Raw genomic sequence first — 5,533 nt, 5'->3', positions numbered from 1 at the left:
GGCCTCCTACACACACACACGCACACACACACACACACACACACACACACACACACACACATGGTAGCATGATTATTTCCCCCTGGATATCTGAGAGCAGTCCCAGCCCTTCCTAACCCTGTACATGATTAATCTACCCTGGGATAACACAACTATGGCTATGTATTCATCTTTCTCCTTGCAATCACCAGATGATGGATAACTGACTATGGATCAATTTTTATGTTTTTACAAGAGGGGGAAATCTACAATACTGTAGTGTAGCCATCCACACCAAGCTGCAGGGTTCCTTTATCCGTGTGTTAATTCCACACATAGTACCAAAAGCAGACTTACATAAAACTCTTCAAAAGATGATAGAGAATGAGACAAAGGAAGGCAGTGAGGGATCTAGACAGCCACAGTGACAAGTGATTCTCTTCAGCTTCTACTAGACATATACCCAACAAGTATTGCAGAAGGTTCTACAGAGTAGTAGAAGAAAAATATTGCAAATCTCCCTCTTTCATAAAGTACTTGATACACGTAAAGACATTGCCGGTAGAAACTATTGGGTGAAAATGAAGGCAATGAAGTCAGTAGGCGGAGGATCCTCTTAGAGGCATCTGATGGTCCATAGTGATTCTACACAAGAGAGATGTCACCATGCACAAATCAGCCATCTGAGGGCTGACATTTTGGCCAGGGGAGGAGAGGGGTTCTAGGCGCACGTGTGTTTGGGAGCATCTAGAGAGATAACTCCATGGGACCAAGCTTACGGCTCTGTGTTCTGCTGGGGATGGCTCCCTAGACAGCTCTCTGCTAGAGGCAGCTCTCTCTTGCTAGAAAAAAATTCTAAAAGCTCTCTCAATTGCTCATGAGTTTTCTGACCAAGGTCAGAAAAGTTGCTAGACAAACTTCTTGGATTTTCCCACCAAAGTCAGAAATCCTGAAAAAAAAAAAAAAAAAAAAAGTCTGAAAGGGCTGTAACAGCTATCTAGGATAGCTTGAGTTTTCCAACTAAAGTCAGAGATCCTGCTAGAAAAATTCTAAAACAGCTGTGTTCACTCTCCAAGCAGTTCTCTCTGGATAGCACTCTCTTGCTCAGTCTTTTATTTACATATTAATTCAATTTTCTACCCCAGATTGCCTTTTGATTATTCAATGAATCAGCATTTTACGACCTTAGCCCCTTGATTCAGAGAAAAGACAGCAAGTACTTTTTTTTTTTTTTTTTTTAACATAGCAATGAATTCAGGGATCTACCTGATTTTATAAGCACAGACAATAAGCTAGCTGGGTAGGATCCAGCACTGAGATCACCATTTCCACCCTGCCTGGGCCTAAACTAGCTCTGTCCCAAGTTGACCATGAACTCAGAAAGCTGCCTGTCTTTGTAAGCATAAACAATAAACTTAGATGAGTATGATCTTGTCCTGGATCCCCAGCTCCAAGGGATCTAATACCTTCTTCCATAGAGAGAATATTTTGCATATTGTACGGATATATCACCTGTCAATTAAAAAGCCTAACACTTATGGGTTAGGTAGAAAATGGGAGGTGGAATATTCAGAAGAAAGAGAGAATTCTGGGATAGAGCATGGAAAGATTTTCCAGGGAAGACGTGAGGAGACAGACACATAGTATCTGAGCACAGGTAACCAGTCATATGGCAGAATGTAGGTTAAAATAAATGGGTTAAGTTATGATTCTAGTCAGAAAGGAGCCTAGCTACATGGCCAAGGTATTTGTAAAGAATTTTTAGTTTGAGTCTTGTTTCTGGGAGAATGAGGCTAGGAGAAAGAACTTGAACTAACTTCTACACTCTTCTGCCCTCCATGAACACTCAAACATACACACACATACCCACAAACATACGCATCACTTTTAAAAAGTAAATCTTAAAAACAAAACCTGATCATGCTAATCTAAATACTTTGATTCCCCCACCCCCATCAGAAGGTAGGGGAGAAAAGATGGTAAATAGAACAAGGGGATGTGCACCTGTTCAAAAGTAGTTCTTTGAGGTGATTTCAACCTCCATTGTCTGTCCAGTTCAGTAGTGTCAGGATAACAAACAGCAGAGGTGACACAATCCAACAGAAACAGCCAGGCCTCTACTGAATTGCCATGAATCAGCTGGGATGCCAGGAGTTCTCTGCAACTCCTATCTCAATGAAGCAAAGGTCAGTGAAGACTAGAGACCACCGAAGCATTGCAAGGCTAGCTATGCAAGTGTGTTATCACTGTCAGCTGAGCCCTATTCATACTCTCTCCAAACATTATGTGTCCTCCCATGGGTCTTGCCTCAGCAAAAACAAAAAAACCCACTACGTGAGACTGCATCACATGACACATCCAGAAATATCCACTTCAGGCTTCTGCTTTGGGTGTGACCGCATCCTCATGGACAGTGGCCCTCATCTGGGGACTTTCTAGTATTTCTAGAATGCAAAGACTGGGGTGATGACTTAACTCTACGCTTTCAGCCTTCCCTGAGTAGTTAGTATGCTTAAAAATGAAACTGCCAAAACTTTGTCCTGCTTTGATTACCTCGTGAACCTGCATGAAACAAACTGAATACTTTTAAACAACAGCAGTTTCTAACTGCTTGTTGTAACAGAACTTAAATTGGTCAACTTTGGATAGTTTAAAAAGAATTTTTATCTGATACTCTTAATGTAGAAGTTTGAATAAAAATGGCCTCTTATACATATATTGGCACATTTAGTCTCCAGTTGATGAACTGCTGCCTGTGGAAGAGGAAATAAAACTCACAGCAACTGTTCCAGAACCAGGCACTGTCTGCTTCCCACCATGATGATAATGGATTAACCCTCTAAAACTGTGAGCAAGCCTCCAGTTAAATGCTTTTCCTATTAAGAGTTGCCTTAGTTATGGGGCCTCCTCACAGCAACAGAACAGAGTCTAAAACAGGTAATATTTTTCACCTATGTTTGGAACTTAGCTATTTAAGACATAATATATATGTTTTCATGTGTGTCCCCATCTGCTTGTGATGACATCAATACATTTTCTATATCAGACTAGTAGACCACACCCCATGATGTCACCTTGTGGCTTTAAGATAATTTGCATAATATACCATCTAGGTCTTGCAGATTCTTCTGCAGTCATGAACCTTTAACATGGTGGCAAAAATAAGTGGCTCTTTCTTTTTGGATTTCTTCCTGACCACCCTGGATTCAAAATCAAGCAAACAAACAAACAAACAAACAAGCCCTATCTAAAAAGGCAGTCGTACTGTTTGTTGTTTTTTTCTGTTGCTGTTTGTTCTCTTAAATCTTAACCCCTAACACTCAAGGCTCCTCGTGTGCCCTACATTTGCCTCTCATCAAACTGAGTCCCCATTGGCTAAGCAAACTTTAGAGTTGGGTTAAGCTTGCTGCCCCAATTCCCAGTAAGCTTTTGGGCTTTTGTTCTCGCCAGGGAGAATAGCTCTAGAACTGAGCGGTGCATGCTCATGGGGATTCCCAGCCATGAAAAACTTAGCTCTAATTACTAAAGTGACTTCCATCTTCTAAGCTTCTAATTGTTACACTCTTTTTATTCCTTTTGATTTGTTTCACAAATGTATTCCCTATAATCAGATCAAATTAAACGCCCAAATTAAAAAAATAAATAAATAACTTGGCCTTGTACTGTGTCATCAAGTATCTTAAGTAAACTGCTTTTAAAAAAATGACCAGTAACTGACAATTTAAACTTCAATATTATCTCCTAGATAGATCTGATTTCCAAGAGACAAAAAAAAAAAAGAAAGAAAGAAAGAAAAAAAGAAAAATAGATGTATCTTACACCCAAGCTCTTTTTCAATACTAACATAGCTGACCTTCTGGGTTTGGTAACTGTACTTAGAGGCTAATATTAATGAGGATATCTGGGGCTAAAAGGCAGAAATACGTTTGCCCCTTGTCCCTAGCTCTGCTATGTTCTATGGGATCAGGGAATGACAAGACACTCCCAAGTGGTCCTATAACTCCTCTGGTGAGTCACTTGTTCTAGTGGCCAGGAAGACCATGTGTACATTCCACAAAGAGGAGAGTCAACACAGAGGAAAATGCCTGCCATGCCCCCCAAAAAAGCCATATTTCCTCCATTATCCTAGTGACTAATGTACATGCACTGGGAAACACAGTACTCCTAATATAAAGAATGAGAGAGAGAGAAAATAATATAGTTGTTCTTGATAGTTATACTATGTGGAAAGAATCTATGCAAAGAAGAGAAAACGTGGTACTTTGCTTATTACTTGGAAGAAAATCTGTAAATCTAAAGTTGTTATTGTTGTTCTTAAGACATTATGATAACTATTTCATCTTTATTTATGAGGTCCCTTCCCCAATTTGTACCATCTTGAGGTTTGGAGTGTTTCTGCTCCAAAACAAAGCTCCCTCCATGACCACCACTGATGTTACTACTGGTGCTAGGTAATGAGAGGTTATTCAGAGTTACAAGGCTAGACTTGACTTGGTCCTGGATTGCAGAATCTCCTAGGTTTCTTGATAAACATGCTCAAGTTGCTTTTCAGAATGACAAAGATTCAATAAAGAAAGAATTATTGCACCAGAGATGCAAGAAGCCCTAGGTCCAATCTCTAGCAACACACACACACACACACACACACACACACACACACACACACACACCTTTAAAAAAGAAGCATTTTTAAAACTACAAATATTTAAAACCATGATGCTGCCCTATACAAATTCTGATTGAATAAATTTTTAAAGGTACATTTTATCCTATCAAAGTACCTATTAATCTAAGCATTTTGTATTTTTTTAATGATAAAAGCTATCCCCTTCATAATGACACTTTTCCCTAGTAAGGTTAGACTATGTATTTGTTGTTTGTTTGTGGTTTGTGTGTGATATTAAATTTATGAACTCTATTGTTTTAGGGTTGATCAACTCCCCAAAACAAGTTACAAAATATGGTTCTCCTGTGAGGTTACAGCCTCGTCAGCTTGGAAGTTATAAAAGATCGACCACTCTCTCCCTCTTCTCCAAAATGACTTTCAAGACCGCAGATTTTAGGGAGCAGTTGTAGTCAGAAAGTAGGGACCAGAAAGAGACTACCAAGACTAATATATGAGAGAAGGTAGGTATTGAGGGCCAGGGAAATGGTTCAGTGAGTTAAAATACTGCCAAGTCTGATGAGCTGAGTTCAATTCTTAGGACCTACAAGGTGGAAGGAGAGAAGTCCTGCAGTGTTTGATGTGGTATATGTGTGTGTGTGCACACACGTGTGCACGTACACACATACACACAAGTGAATGAATAAATGTGTAACCAATTGTTTTTAAAAAAGAAAGAAGCTAGTTGTCAAAGAAAGACTAGAAATCTTTCTCCACCTGGACTACATGCAACAAAAAAAGCAGGCGGTGAAAACGTGCCATGTGCTGACATTCTGCCCAGGGTATTTTGTGTACATGTTCACAAGCCCGCTCCCCCAGCCCACAAGCCTACTCCCCCAGCCCACAAGCCTACTCCCCCAGCCCACAAGCCTACTCCCCCAGCCCACAAGC

The 5,533-nt window shown here is 40.1% G+C and overlaps 1 non-coding gene across 1 annotated transcript; it reads right to left on the bottom strand.

The window, feature by feature from the left end:
* Positions 1-986: 986 nt before the first annotated feature.
* On the bottom strand, positions 987-1,049 carry LOC115062728. The gene has a single exon (XR_003842658.1). It is a non-coding gene; the product is annotated as a U7 small nuclear RNA (small nuclear RNA).
* Between the last annotated feature and the right edge of the window lie 4,484 nt (positions 1,050-5,533).

The sequence above is a fragment of the Mus pahari genome, chromosome 20 (assembly GCF_900095145.1).
Source record: "Mus pahari chromosome 20, PAHARI_EIJ_v1.1, whole genome shotgun sequence".
NCBI lineage: Eukaryota > Metazoa > Chordata > Mammalia > Rodentia > Muridae > Mus > Mus pahari.
The sequence above is the reverse complement of the archived record's forward strand: the minus strand, read 5'-3'. Positions and strand labels throughout refer to the sequence as shown.